Source organism: Oryctolagus cuniculus, chromosome 8 (assembly GCF_051225735.1).
Source record: "Oryctolagus cuniculus isolate XC-2025 breed Fujian yellow rabbit chromosome 8, ASM5122573v1, whole genome shotgun sequence".
In the NCBI taxonomy this organism is placed as follows: Eukaryota; Metazoa; Chordata; class Mammalia; order Lagomorpha; family Leporidae; genus Oryctolagus; species Oryctolagus cuniculus.
In genome coordinates this window covers 100896956-100913383 of record NC_142874.1, presented here as the reverse complement: position 1 = coordinate 100913383, position 16428 = coordinate 100896956, and the positions used below count along the sequence as shown (strand labels likewise).

Genomic DNA, 16428 nt, shown 5'->3' with positions numbered 1-16428 from the left:
AAATAAGCTATGATGCTTACATATAATGGAATAGCATTTTTAATTTTTCACTTATTTATTTTTTTAACAATTTATTTTTATTTATTTGAAAGACCGAGTTAGAGAGAGAGGGAGAGACACAGAAAGAGGTCTTCCATCTGCTGGTTCACTCCCCAAATGGCTGCAATGGTGGGAGCTGAGCTGTAATTCTGCCTTTCAAATAAATAAATAAATCTTTTTTAAAAAATAAAGATCACTGTTAAATTGAAACATAACATTTTTTGCTTATAGATTTTTGTGATGGTTGAATAGATTTGCATTTTTAAAATATTTTCAGTTGGTTTTTATCAGATTCAATATAGTTCATAGATACAATTCTAATATCATAATATTCCCTTCCTCTCTCCTTCTATCTCTACTTATGACTATAACAAAAACATTACCATTTAATTCTCTTGGTGAATTAATATATTTGTGTCATGAGTGAATTTTTAGTTAGAAAAGGAAAGGCTATTCATATTTCTGATACACACGCGCACGCACACACACACACACAAGGATGCCACAGAGCTTCTCAAACTCAAGGCAACTGCTAAATTCCTTTCCTGTGGGAAGCCGTTTTGTGACTGCAGGATGAGTAGCCACGGCTGACTCCTACACAGTAGGTGACAGCAGTAGCTAGCACTCCCCTAGTCATGACAATCAAAAATGTCTTCAGGTGATGCTGTGAGCAAAAGTACTCTTAGTTGAGGACCACCAACATAAATATCCCGTGTGTGTGTTCATATCGTATTTAAATTTTTTATTTTATTTATTTGAAAGACAGAGGAAGAGAGAGAAAGAGAGCAGAAGTTTACATCTGCTGGGTCACTCCCCAAATGCCTGCAAGAGCCAGGGTTGGGTCAGGCAGAAGCCAAGAGCCAGAAACTGAATTTGGGTCTCCCACATGGGTGGCAGGGAACTAAAGTATCTGAGTCCTCACCTGCTGTCTTCCAGGGGACTCATCAGCAGGAAGCTGCATCGGAAGCAGGGCTAGGGCTTGAACTCAAGGGCTCCGATGTGGCATGAAAGTACCCCAAGCAGTGTCCCGATGGCTGTGCCAAACCCCTGCCCCAGTCAGATCCTTTTAAATACCCATGTACTTGAACCCTAGCTATCCTGGAATTAAAGTTTTTTTTTTTTTTTCAAAATTAAAAACGATTAAGAAAATAAATAAAATGAAAATGAGAACTACAAATAAGAATTATTAAGGAAAGAAAGTAGTGGCATTCTTCATAATGGCTAAATTGTTTTAAGTGGACTTGACTTGAACATCTAAGTTTAGATGAATGTTTATGCAAGTTGTGATAAATTCAGAGTGGAATCTTAACCATCCATGAACAATAAATTATGTTAGGAAATTCCTTAACAATAAGAGGATATACATATGATAATTTATACAAAAAGCTAGAAGATGATACAGGCAACACAGTTCTGTCTTTTAGATAGACTGAAACACAGGATGGCAATATTAGATTAGCAACTCTCTCTGGAAAGTAGGACTATGAATGACTGATGAACAGAAGGACTGATATTTGCTTCTGTATGCTTTTCAACACTTTCCCAAACTTAAGTTACCCTGGAAGTATTTAGAAATGTTTCTCCAATAAAAATTGCATAAAATAAATCAGCCTCTCTTTCTGAAGGAAAAGCAGTTCTCAAAAGACACAGGTGACTTGGGTGACAGGGCAGGAGTCCTCCTGGCCCGGAGCCATCCGAGAAAGCTTATTTACATCACAGCTCGGCTCCCTCTGCAGAGACTAAGGGCAGTAAGGAGAGAGGCAAGCCCCAGCTCCCCACCCAGGCAGCTGCCAACAAATCCTGAACTCACTCCCCTCCCCCTTGCATCTCCCAGCATTTAAAGTGGAAAATTTGCCAGAAAAGAATTTTGCCTTTGGCTCTTTTTTTCATTTTAATCACTTATTGTTTTATAACAATTTGGCATGAAGGAATCCTACTAAATTGTTCCTGCTAAATTTGGGTAGTTTTTTTTTTAGTAAAATAATATTATTGTATAATGGAAAGATCAGGACAAATAATTACTGTCTTTGAAAAAAAGAAAAGGAAGTAAATAATCACATCAAGCCAAATAAAAGACATAAACTTAGAAAGAATAGAAAATTATCAATTTACCTAAGTCATTCCTCTACAGTAGTTCCTTTGAATAATATTAGTATATAATGATCCTGTCTCTAGCCTTCTCCATATTCTTTTTATTACTAAGTTGGTAGTCTGTAAAAATAACCCAATTTTATTTATAATGTAATTATTAAAAAATATGCATTTGATTTTTTAAATAATATTTCTCTCAACTTGCAACACTAGTGTCACTCTCTGAAAGTAAGATTAGTAATTTCTTGGGTCTCATGACAAAATTTTGGGGGCATGTACAGAATACAAATACACAGGCACACAATATTTACTTTCTGCATGTAGAAACACAATGAGCTTGCTGTTCTGCCTTATCTTTTCTTCCTTAAAAACACAGATTGTAGAATCTTTCATGTTGGCCTATAGATCAAAACTTCATTTTTTGTAACAGTTACATATTAATGCATGCATGATTATACTGTAATTTAACATTTCTTTATTGATGTATATTCTTACTTCCCACTTCTACATTATAAGCTGCTGAAATGAGTATTCATGTACATATGTTTTCATTTATTAGCTTAAGTAGGATAAAGCTGTAGCAATAAAATTGCTGGGCCAAAGGCATGTGTATTCTAAGTGTGAGAGAGAGTACTGACTTACTGAACCTAGATTTAGAGCAACTGACACTTTCAGGAATAGCGCAAAGAAGTACCTCATTTCATACAACCTTATCTTGAGAGTGCTCTATGACGGTAAAGCATATCACCTGAAAATAAGCACATTTCACCCAGTTAGCCATCACACTAGAAAACTTCGATCATGTCTTCTTCTACTTTATTCTTGCCCTTGCAAGTGTTTGCCTTAATAGTATAGATAATTCTTAAAAATGACACATTTCAGGTAGGATGCTTAGGCACTAAGGTTTAGTTTGGGCATTAGCCATGGAGTCTGGTAGTTCTGGGATTTGTTCCCTCCATTGTAATGGATGGAATAATTGTGTAAAGTAACTTCCAGAATCTTAGGTGGTGTGTTAAAACTACTTTGGATGATAAATCCAAACGTAGTCCTTAATGAAATATTTTCAAAAAATAAGAAAGTGTTCATTAATTTTAGTGATATTCAATGATTTGCACATTATTTTTCTAAATAAAATTTTTTAAAAAAATTAGCATATCTACATGTCCCCCAAAATGACTTTGAGATATTTATCAGTTTTTATATTAATATCTCCTAAAATATATTTTTTCAAGCCTTAGTAATGAAAAACTAAATAATTTCTTACCTGAAATTCTTGAACTTCTCCCACATTTCTCTTGAAAGCTCTACAGCGTAGAAGCAGTGAAACCTACGTGACATGCAAAAAGGAAAGCTTTACATTTTGAAAACCAGAGCAAAGCGGTTGCTCTTTCCGAAGAGACTTTTCTCTACTGCAAACCAGCTGTAGGCACAGTCTAGTTAAAGCTCTCAAGAAAGCTGTGCTGTGATATATTAATTTACACCTACTGTGCCATTAAATGAGAAGTCAAAGGCCACATACTGGGCACATAACTTTTACCCCAACATGAGACAGATTTTACATTTAGAAGCAAAAAATATTTAAGGTATGATGCCTGGGAATTTGCAATGTAACACATCAGAGCAGAGGATTTGTTGTTCAATTAGGGAACTCATAATGCCAGAATGTCCACGATAAATAATGGAAGGAATGATCGCCTAGACCTTGAAAATCTTAGTCAAATGTTAGAGTCATTCATTATTAAAATTATGAATACTACAAGTCAATGTTTTCACAACAGAATTTTATTATTTACTTTTTTTTTGGAAGGTAGAGTGACAGAGAAGGAGAGAGTGAGAATGGAAAGAGAGAGAGAGAGAGAAAGAGAATCTTTCATCTTCTGGATCATCCCCCAAATGCCTGCAATAGCTGGGGCTGGGTCCAGTGGAAGCCTTGAGCCAGGAGTTTCCTCTGGGTCTCCCAGATGGGTGGCACAGGCCCAGGCACTTGGGCCATCTTCTTTTGCCTTCCCAGGCACATTAGCAGGAAGCTGCATCAGAGGTGAAGTAACTGGGACTGGAAGCAGTGCTGCAATATGGGATGCCAGCATTGCAAACTGCAACTTAACCCATTGTGCCACAACACTAGCCACAGATTTTGCAAAGTTGTTGCTATCAACTAATCAGACCTATGGCTAAAAATAATTATTATAAAATGCTTAGTCTTGTCCCCTAAATCAGTATTCTTGATTCTGTACATATTTTTTGAAATGGAGCAAAACTTAAACAATTACAACTTTTTTTTTTATTAGAAAGGTTCTCATTATGACAACTGAGCTACTTTTAATTGAGAAAATGGGTAATGATGTTGCATTGTGCAGGTACCAAACATGCCAGCCCATACCACTGAGCACACAGTACCCCTGTAATTGCACATGATGAAGAGTGTCTGGAATGCTGACCGCCCTGCAGAGTAAATACCCTTGGGAAAAGAAACCCCCATCCAATGGCTATAGGAGTCTGTAGACAAATGTCCCAGAATCCAGGACTTCTGGGTAACTTTAAGGTGAGACTCTTGGAAGGGCTACAGTGGGATGTGATCATAGTAGTCACCCACACATCAATTTGTTATTTATTGCCTTCTCTCCCTTGCCTGTGCTTCCTAGGGTGACTTCCCAAATCAATCAACTGCATGCCAGTATTTGTCTCAGGATGTGTTTCGGAAGGGATCTAAATTAAGAAAAGCAGCTCAAAAAGATATGTATTATTCTTTCTTGAAACAGCTCAAAGGTGTAAAATCAAAGGTTTATAGGGTGGCTCTGATATCCTTGGTATATGGTTTCTTTTAAAAAATCTTATTTAAATAAAGGGAACAAATTTCACAAATACAGTTTTGGTTTTTTTTTTTTTTTTTTTTTTTTGACAGGCAGAGTGGACAGTGAGAGAGAGAGACAGAGAAAAAGGTCTTCCTTTACTGTTGGTTCACCCTCCAATGGCCGCTGCAGCTGCCGCACTGTGGCCGGCGCACTGTGCTGATCGGAAGCTAGGAGCCAAGTGCTTCTCCTGGTCTCCCAGGCAGGTGCAGGGCCCAAGGACTTGGGCCATCCTCCACTGCCCTCCCGGGCCACAGCAGAGAGCTGAACTGGAAGAGGAGCAACCAGGACAGAATCCGGCGCCCCGACCCGGACTTCCCACTCGATCCTCCCTCCCTCCCTTGCTCTGACCTCCTCACTCCTTTTCATTTTAACAATGACATACTTTGAATTTACTTCATAATCACAAGCTTAGCCTTCCACTAGATAAAAAATTCAACAGGTAGTAAGTAGAAAAACTGTTCCTCAACAGCACAAAGGCTATAAACAATAATCAAATCGCAAAATAACAATTTTGTTCATATACGCTACTTTAGTATATGTATACTATTAGTTCCCACAAATCAAGGAAAACACGGTATTTGTTTTGGAGACTGGCTTATTTCACTAAGCACAATGATCTCCAACTGCATTCATTTTTTGTGAAAGACAGGATTTTATTATTTATTTTTTGTGGCTGAGCAGTATTCTGTCACTTGTATATATACCACAACTTCTTTATCCAGTCATCAGCTAACAGACATCTGTGTTGATTCCATATCTAAGCTGTTGTGAGTTGAGCTGCTATGAACATGAGGGTCCAGATAACTCTTTCATACACTGATTTCATTTCCTTTAGGCAAATTCCCAGGAGTGGAATGGTTGGGTCATATGGTAGATGGATCTTCAGATTTCTGAGGAATCTCCTTATGGTCTTCCATAATGCTTGTGCTAGTTTACATTCCCACCAACAGTGGATTAGGGGACCTTTTCTCCCACATGCTCACCAGAATTTTTTTATTTTTTGATATTTGAGTGATAGCCAGTCTAACCAGGGTGAGGTGAAACCTCACTGTGGGGTTTTTTTTTTTTTTTTTTTTTGGCATTTTTCTGATGGGTAGTAATTTTGAGCATTTTTTATGTCTGTTAGCCATTTGTATTTCATCCTTTGAAAAATGCATATTCATATCCTTAGCCCATTTCTTAACTGGATTATTTGTTTTGTTGTTGAGTTTCTTGAGTTCCTGATACATGGCTTCTTTATCCAGTTACAGGATGATCCAAGTTGGCTGCTCCAGCTGTCATACATCCCAGCCTATGGAAAAGGTAAAGAGTGCATACGATCGCGCCTTCTAAGGGCACATCCTCCTATAGGTACACAGCAGTTAGGTTCCTGGATCTTTGGTCAGGTCTTAGTCATACTGTTATGATATGCAATGGTGGCTAGGAAGTATGGTCTCTATTTGGCAATTGTGAACACAGGTAAAGCTCAGGAGTTCTGTTTTTAATGAAAAGACAGGATATCTATGTCAAGTGCCTGCACCTTTATAATGCTCTGTATTACTTTATACTACCTATATTTAATGCTACTATTGTTGAGTGTTTTAGTTAGCTTTTCATTACTATAATGAAATGCTTAAGACAAGTTATTTATGAAGGAAAGAAAGGTTTATTTGGCTGACAATTATAAAGGTTCAAGTCTAAAATCAGGTAGCCCCATTGCTTTGGCCTCTGATGAGAGTGGTACAGAAGACAAAATATATCATGAGCCAGGAAAGAGAGAAACGGGGGTGGGGAGGGTGCAGAGGGAGGGCTGGGTCCCACTGGGGCTTTTATAACCAACATACTCGTGAGAATAACCTTCCAAGGATATACCCCCAGTGACCTAAAGGCCTCCTCCCAGGCGCCATCTCTAATCCCCATAATTGGATAAGTTTTCATCTTCTTCATGTTACTCACTTATAACTTTAGAGTTGAAATATCTTCATGAGTTTGAGAGCCAAATCCTGTGCAAAGCACACCAGGAGAGGGGTTCAAATCCAACTTGATATTTGTTTTCTTTATTTCCCATCTGGTCTTGACTCTGTTTTTCTCTTTCTCTTATTTCTTTTGAATTACTTACTTTCTGATTTCATTTTTGATTTTGTGAGCTTATTATCTTTGTCATGTTATTTTAGTAGAGGCATAAGGGCTTATATGAGTGATATTCACCTCGAATTTACCACATTCTACCTTCAAGCAATATTAATGCCACTTCACATACAGCATCAGAAACTTACAAAGGTATACTTCCATTTCTCCCTCCCTGGCCTTTTTGCTGTATTTGCTATAACCACCATATTATTTTTTTGCTTAGTCAATTATCTCCTTTGAAATGCTCAGAAATTTAAGGAAGTCTTATGTAGTTACCTATGCAACTGGCATTTCCTGTGGCCTTCATTCCATTGTGTAGGTCCACATTTCTATCTACTATCATTTTTCTTCTTCATAAACAACTTTTTTTAAATTTTTCCTACTACTGTGATAATGTACTGATAATGAATTCTTTCAGATTTTATTCCTCTGGAAAAATAACTTTCATTTTCAAAAGATTTTTTCTAGGTATAGAATTATCATTTTTTCCAATTACCTCAAAGAGGTTGTCTCATTGTTTTCTTACTTCAACTGCTTTTGAAGATCAGTCTATTGTCATTCATATGTTGTTCCTCTGTATATAACAAGTGTTTTTATTCTCTAGGGGGACCAGTGCTGTGACGTAGTGGTGTAGTAGACTGAGCCACTGCCTGTAGCACTGGTTCCCAGATGGGCACTGGTTCCTGCTCTTCTTCTGATCCAGCTCTTTCCTTATGGCCTTTCAAATGGCAGATCAAGTTTTAAAAAAAGATATTCAAGCTGTAAATATTTTTATTTCATTTTCTTAAGGATAAATAAGTGAGATATATTTAGATGTTTATTTGATAATGTCAGAGGCTCTACATGTAGATGACATGTGCCCACAGCAGTCTGTCACTCTGCTTTCCCAGGCCATGGGCAGGGAGCTGGATCAGAAGAGGAGCAGGGGCCAGAGCTCTGGCACAGCTGGTTAATGCCCTGGCCTGAGGTGCCAGCATCCCTTAAATCTTTAAAGAAGAAAAAAAAGAAAAAGAAGAGTAGCCATGACACAAACTGGCGCCCACATGGAATGCCAGTGCCACAGGTGGAGGCCAAGCCCACAATAAGGAAAAAAAAAAAAAACTACTTGCCTCACACCAAGAGACCAAATCACAACACATGAAAGTTGCTGTACTTTCTAAAATGTCCTTCTCAAGGGTCCTGCTTCCAGGCTGATATAAACTGTCCATGATTTATGAGATACTTTTCCCATATGAGGGCAATGGAAATGACCGGCTTTGCCATAAGATGACTATTTCATTTCTTTGAGATGTATGACTTCGGAGAAAGAATAAACTTACTTTAAGACTTATTATTTTTATAAGGGCTTTTTCTGGAAGGAGGCAGATGACTGGAATAAACAATAACGACATATGCAATGAGAAAGGCATTTGTGCCTGCCTTGTTTTATTTTAAGATATATTTATTTATTTGAAAGGCAGAGATACAAAGAGAGAGAGAAGGAGAGAGAGAGAGAGAGAGAGAGAGAGAGAGAGATTGTCTATTCACTAGTTCACTCCCTAAATGGCCACAATAGCCGAGGCTGGGCCAGTCCAAAACCAGGAGCCAGGAGCTTCTTCTGGGTCTCCTATGTGCATGCAGGAGACAAGCACTTGGTCCATCTTCCACTGCCTTCTCAGAGAGCAGGATGGGAGGTGGAGCAGCCTGGACTTGTACCAGAGCCCATATAGGAGGGCAGTTAGCTTTCGGTGTCACAGCACCAGCCCCAATATGCCGCTTTATTAAATTTAAGCCACTGCTTGGGGCACCCACATCCCACATCAGAGTGCAGGTTGGAGTCCCATCTACTCTGCTTCCCATCCAGTCCCTGCTAATGCACCTAAAGCCACAGATGATGACTCAAATACTTGAGTTCCTACCATGCATCTATGTGTCTACATCTGTATTTTCACATGACATTCACCTCCCTGTGTCTCTGTTCTCTAAGTACACCATTTTTCTGAATTAATCCAATATGGCATCATCTTAACTTGGTTGCATCTGCAAAGACCCTATTTCACAGGTATTGGGTGTTAGGCACTCAGTATAACTTTTCAAAGGATACAATTCAACCCACAACACTTGATATGATTCCTGCAGGGGCTTTTTTCATTACAGTATATTTGAACACCATTACATGCAGTAAGCCCCTTGAGCTACTATACCAATTGATTTCCTTTTTTTGTAAGCTAATAGTCAAAAATAAACTCTACTGAAAGAACTGAGGGAACATTCAGGAACCAGGCTTAATATTTCCGAAACAAACCTGTAACACAACAATGAATGATTCTACTGGCTTTTGTCTCCATTGTTTAAATGTACAAGGTAAACACAGACATCTCTTTGGAGTGGATGGGGAGTATGAATATTTGGATAAACCGTCTAAGGGAGAAATTAAAGTCACCGGGCAGCCAGTGCTGAGACAGTCTGGAAGGCAATTCCCCTTGTTGCAAGAAGAACACTGAGGATGGACAGGGTCACTGCCAGTATATAAAACACAGGTCCCAAGGTAAGCAAAATCAATCAAGGTGGCGGACTGGAATGATTCAAGCCAGAGGGCCAACTGGTGAAGAAGTCCTCTCTCCATTTCCTAGCTCAGTGTGCGTGGGTAGCATAGCAAGAGGAAAAAAAGGAATTTCTGAGACAGAATGCAAGGCTTTAACCTCACCCTTCTGGAAACAAATTCCCAGCATGGGAACCAGACAATTCACCCAGCAACCGGGGATCTCCTCCCACCCCCGCCATACACACATCTTAGCTACCTGGTTGTGAGTTTTGTAGAGGCAGAGCCACCCAGATGAAGCCAGAGATGTATTACCTCTACAACAGAAGGAATTTATCTCCTGGTAGAGAGAGGTGTGGGGGTTAATGTGGGTAACTGAGATGTGAGAGTCTCCCTTTATTCTTCCCCCATGCATTGTATCTGGAGCTCTAGATATGGAGCGCAGGTGCAGGTGGCATGAAAACCAACCAGAGATGGGAAATCACACAGGAGAGTTGCTGTCCCTGGACAAAATGCCACAGCACCCATGCACCCCAACACCAGCCCCCCAGCAGTCCCAAACTCAGAGGATGTATTCTTGGACTGTAAAAGACACTTTCATGAGAGTCTTTGAAAGCTTCACCAGAAAAGCAGAGAATAGATAATGGGCCTTCTTGCAATCCTAAGACGCCAGAACTATTCAGTAAATAGCATTGTTCAGCCTCCACCCTCAAACCTATTCGTATCCGCTGATGTGTCTAGGAAGTTTTTTCATGTTTGTTTGTATGTGTGTGTATGTGCACACACGTGTGTGCGTATTTAGTTGAGAAAAGCAATAGAGCTTGGTATTGGAACAGAGCCCAGCAGAAAGATGAAAGGACAAATAGCAAGGGTTGAGGTTGTCTCCCATTGAGAGATCACAAGGGATGGTTTTTCTGTCCCTTTGGGGAGAGGAGTACAGAGAGAAATGGCAAGAATTTATTTTGAATGCTTGGGAAACAAACAAACCTATTTTATGGCCAAAAAGAAAACTATTCTATCTGCCTCTTTGTTAAATAATGTTTTATCCAGCAAAATGGTAATTTAAAAAAATGTTAAATATTCATAGAAATGTGAGGAATTAAGCTCTCATGTGCAGTATTGGAATGATGGTAAATAAATGAATTCTTTTGGGAAAGCAATTTAGTAAAGCATCACACAATTATTAAGATATCTACCATTTGACCCAACAATTCTTCTTCTGAGACTCTATCTGAAGATCATCCTTCAGAAGAATGTACACACCAATATTTTCATTGTGCAAAAAAAAATGAGAAACTCACTGTGGGGGGCTGAATTGTGTCCTCTACTAGGTCCTCTACTAGGTCCCCTTGCACCTCAGAATGTGATCTTACTTGTAAATAGACACATTGCAGAGTCCTTAAGATGAGGTCATATTCAAGTAGGATGGACCACTAATCCAATATAGCTGGTGCTCTTCTTAGACAAGAGAATACCTTGTAAACATAGCCACAGAGAGAAGAAAGATAGCGTGAAGGCACACAGAAGATGGTCACATGACTGGAGGCAGGCATCCCTAAGCCAAGGAAAATAAGGACTGCTGGTAAACCACAGACATTGGGAGTTAAGACAGATTCTTCTCTAGAGCCATCAGAGAGAAAGCAGATCCTGTTGGACACTGTGATTACAAACCTAGCAGCCAGACTATGACACAATCAACTTCTTTGTTTTAAGCAACCCCATTTAGTTAAAGCAGCCGAGAAACTAAACAGTCATTTAATGTTGAAGGGAACAAGTAAATAAACAATGGTACACACAATTATACCAAAAACAATACCCTTAAAAGTAGTAATTACCTGCACATAACAATGCATTAATTTCAAAGAAGCTAGATGCCAAATAGTGCATATAAATTAGAGAAATAGCTATATATGTCTACTTGCAAATATATGTATGCATATGCATATGCATCTCTTAACATATACACATACTGATCATACATACACATATACGCACATACATAAGACACTATAAGTGGATTTGGAAAATATAAACCAAAATTTTAACTGTTTTGTGCTATGTTCTATAGTGCTCCAATCTTTGACAATAATAGTGTATTTGTATAATTTTTAAAATAAAGCTTAAGAACTTTCTCTAAACTTTTTAAAAATGATTTTATACTTTTGAATGGATGCTGTAAAACTAGAGTTAAAAGAACTATAAGCATCGGATCTAGTGTTGCTAGCTGCTGCTTGAGATGTCAGCTCTGCATACTGCGGTGCTAGCTGGAGTCTCGGCTACTCAGTTTCCAATTCAGGTCTCTGTTAATGCACCTGGGAAGGCAGGGGAACATGGCCCAAGAACTGGGACTCCTGCCACCCACATGGGAGACCCAGATGGATTTCCAGGCTCCTGGCTTCAGCCTGGCCCAGCCCTGTTTGTTGTGAACATTTGAGGAGTGAACCAGCAGATAAGAGATATCTCCTCTCTCTCTCTCTCTCTCTCCCTCTCTCTCTCTCTCGGTGTGTGTGTGCATGTGTGTTTGTCTGTATATAACTCTACCTTTAAAATGAAGAAAAGAAATCTGAGAAAGGGAGAAAGAGAAAGAAGGAAGGAAAAAACAATTGACTTGAACTCTCCAAAAATGCAAAGAGCATGGTTAAACAAACACCAGTGGAAGCAGGAAAATTCTACCTTAAAGAATACTCTTAATATAACTATAAACAATGTCATTCCTTGATTGGGTCTGGATTGAAAAGCATAGAAGGATGGAAGGAAAGGAGAAAAAGAAGGAGAGGAGGGAAGAAGGAGGAAAGGAAGGAAAACCATACAGCTGTATAAGGGGATTTGTGGGGCAACTGAAATTTGATTACAGGATATATTTTAGAAACTGCAATGTTAAACTCTTGGGAAAATAGCATTGAGATTTTTTTGGAAAGTGTCCTTGTTTTTACAAGACACATGCTAAGATAGTTAAGATAAAATATCATGGGGCTGGTGCTATGGCATAGCTGGTAAAACTGCCACTTGCAGTGCTGGCATCCCATATGGGTGCTGGTTCAAGTCCTGGCTGCTCCACTTCTGATCCAGCTCCCTGCTAATGTGCCTAGGAAAGCAGTGAAGGACGGCCCAAGTCCTTGGGTCCCTGTAGCCACGTGGGAGATAGAGAAGAAGCTCCTGGCTCCTAGCTTCAGATGGGCCAGTCCTGGACGTTGCAACCATTTGGGTAGTAATCCAACACATGGAAGATCTCTCTCTCTCTCTCTCTCTCTCTCTCTGCCTCTCTGTAACATTGCCTTTCAAGTAAATAAATAAATTTTTTTAAAAAAATAAAATATCATAATGTCTGTAGCTTAATTTCAAAAGGTTTAACAACAAAAAATATTCAAATACAAGGCATTAATCACTACACAATTTATAATTGAAAAATAATGGTGATGGTCTAAATGTCCTTAATGGAAATGTCTATATAATGAGAATAAGCATTTTTTAAAAAACCTGATGCCTTTGATTATTTTTCCTCCAAGGAACACATATTTCTAAGGAGATCTTTTTCAAAAGATTGTTGTTACGTATAAAGAATTTTTAATGTGACTTCTGTAAAGAATAAAAAGTACCAAAAATCACTAAGCCTAATGCAAAGACCAGTAAGTTCCTGAAGTAGCATCCCAAATTCTTATTGTTCAACCCCTCTGGAATCAAGGACTTCATACAAATAATCTCACTGTCAAAAAATGAGGTAAACTTTCATGGTTTCTTAAAACTTGGGTTCCTATAGTCAGAACAAGGCTTGAATAGGAAAAGCACAAATGAAAGAAGGCTAAAGTGCGCGGCTCACTAGGCTAATCCTCCGCCTAGCGGCGCCAGCACACCAGGTTCTAGTCCCGGTCGGGGCGCCGGATTCTGTCCCGGTTGCCCCTCTTCCAGGCCAGCTCTCTGCTGTGGCCAGGGAGTGCAGTGGAGGATGGCCCAGGTGCTTGGGCCCTGCACCCCATGGGAGACCAGGAAAAGCACCTGGCTCCTGGCTCCTGCCATCGGATCAGCGCGGTGCGCCGGCCGCAGCGCACTGGCCGCGGCGGCCACTGGAGGGTGAACCAACGGCAAAAGGAAGACCTTTCTCTCTGTCTCTCTCTCTCACTGTCCACTCTGCCTGTCAAAAAATAAAAAAAAAAAAAAATAAATAAATAAAAATTAAAAAAAATAAAAAAAGAAGGCTAAAGTGATAGATTTCAAGGCACTTTCAGACTTTCTGGAATTGATCAGATGCTAGACATTTATCAGCTACCACTTCACACACAAAATGCAATAAACATTTAGGAAGAGTTTATCATAAAGGAGAGAAAAAGATAAATCCTGAGGCATAGAAAGTCATAAAGATAAATTTTACCTACTACTCTTTTTGTTCTAAGTTAATTCCTGGTACCCACACACAACTCTCTCTAGACTCCTTTCCACTGTAAACTGAACAATGATTTCACGTTGTCTTCATCACACATGCATAGGTTACTGATTTGTTTTATCTCCCTGTCGCCAAACAATAGAAGAGTAGAGAGGGTTGAGTTGCAATGTCTTAGGTCTACAGATGGACGATCTGGAGAGGCATTCTTCCTGTGGAACCTGTCTTCTCTGCCTGAAACCTATTCAGTAAGACTGTTCATTCTTGACCTCCTGCCCCCTTGACACTGATCTGTCCTAAAGAGGATGCCAATATATTGTCTGTCAAATTTATATTAGAAAGCCAGAGCATAGGGTCCCTATTTCTATATTGCACACAATGCTTTATGTCAGAGTTTGATAAACATGAAATCACGTTTTCAAAAGTTAAAAAACAAGTGTCAGTCAGTCAAAAATAGCTGACCACTGTGAGTGTCTCACTGGTTGACCTTGAACTTCTCCATGACTTTGAGGTCAATGATATGTCACTACAGAAAGAGTTTTCTGATACGTTTATGATAGGCTCAGTCCTTTGACTATGATCTTGACATTAGAAAGAATTTTAAGTTGTCCCTCTTCAAACACCTTTCTAGAGAATTAAAGTTATAAAGGGTTCAATCCTCCTTTCTGTTATGCAATAAACTAACAATATTTATGCAATGAAATTGAAACTAATAGGAGTTAAACTTGCACATCTATGAGACAAAGATCCCTAAAATTTCAATAGAAGTTAAGATCCAATAAAGGAGACAAAATAGTAAAAGACCAACAAAGAAATGCTCAGTATTTACCACAGATTCTACATCCCCTTCTAGTTTATTTATAGAACAAAGTTAGCAGGTAATCCTGTGTAATCTTCTTTAAAATTCTGAAATAAATGTGAACTTCATCTTACATTATGGCTATTACTCTTAGATTTACAATTGTAAACATGTTAATTAATGCTACTCAAACACTGTCAGGATTAGTTTTTTTATATCAAATACTAAAGACATTAAATGTAACCCAAGACAAACTTACTCTATTTTGATAGCAGAAAGTGTCACCTGGAATTTTAAAGGACTTTCGAAGTGCAGTTCTTTCCTAGAAATAATGAATATGTTTTGCAAATTTTGTTTACTTGTTTTGTTTTGACCACCTGAAAAGGAAAGATAGAAGAAAGATGCTCATTTGCACTTCCCTTCATCCAGTCTCCAAATATTAAAATTCTGAGCCATCAGCAAGATTTTAAACAAATGGCACAAATATATCATATCACAGATAAATATAGGGAACATCCTTTTTTTTTCATCCTGTGAATGCCAAAAAATAGCTTCTCTGCAGGTATGCACAATGGACATAAAATCTTTCTTATAATTTTTCCACAATGACTTAAAAGCAGGTGATACCCACATGAGTTTCTGCAGAAGGACACAGGAAGAAACACAGAGGATGGTCCCTGAACATTTAAGTATGTTTCTCAAATGTTTTCAGCCACACAATATTCTGGGCTGTGCCCTTTGTTTCAGAAAAAGTGTGATTAAAAATGCTAGGCAGCTTTATTATTATTTCCCAATCACAATTCTTTACCACATCTGAGTTCCCAACTCTGATAATCGGGTTTATTACACTTCAATATCGGCATACATTCCCTCACTGCTGTTTGTTAAAACTTAAGTAAAGATGGTCACTGGGGGAAAAACAGCTCTTAAGCCCTATACTTAGTCATGTTAGACTCACATCCACTTGCAGGAGAATTACATGACAGATCCATTGTTCTGTAGTAGCAGGACACTGTGCCACTATATGAACACATGCAAACTACTCAGGAAGGCCTTTGAATATTTAAGGCAAGACACTAGTGGCTCATCCCAGTGGGAACCACAGGAAAGGGGAACCTGATTAAATTTAATGTCATTGTCACTTTTTTTTTTCATTGCGAAGAATTATATAGGTAGCCATAGCTACCACACTGTTCAGACAGCATGACCACAATATTCCCCCTCAGAGGTTGGCGTCAAGGACTGAATTATTCACTCAAAGAATGTGATTCATTGCTGGATGTGGTTCTTACAAGATTAAAAGCATCATCAGTATATAAAATGCATATACATACTTGAAGTGCAAAAATAAAACAAGTCATTCAACCTTTTGATCACTGATTAGTAAGAGTATGTAAAAATTATATATATGTATATATTTAGTACAATTTAGACTGTTGACTCTCTCTCTCTCTCTCTCTCTCTCCTTCCTACCTTCTCTCTCTTCCCACTTAAAATCAATTTGAAGTTTAAAAAGTTTTAACATAAACTGTTAGAAAAGTATAGAACAAAATCCTCTTCTTAGGCTATTCCCTGTAAAAGGAAAGTTGTTGACTCAATATTTAATATTTAATTATGCTTCTCTGTGGTCTGCAACATCTCC

At 38.6% G+C, this 16428-nt stretch overlaps 1 long non-coding RNA gene across 1 annotated transcript; it reads right to left on the bottom strand.

Moving 5' to 3' along the window:
• Positions 1-1149: 1149 nt before the first annotated feature.
• Positions 1150-15166, bottom strand: LOC127483162 (uncharacterized). The gene is made up of 3 exons (XR_011378344.2): positions 15046-15166; positions 3395-3457; positions 1150-2878 (listed from the first exon to the last, which is right to left on the bottom strand). It is a non-coding gene; the product is annotated as an uncharacterized LOC127483162 (long non-coding RNA).
• Positions 15167-16428: the final 1262 nt, after the last annotated feature.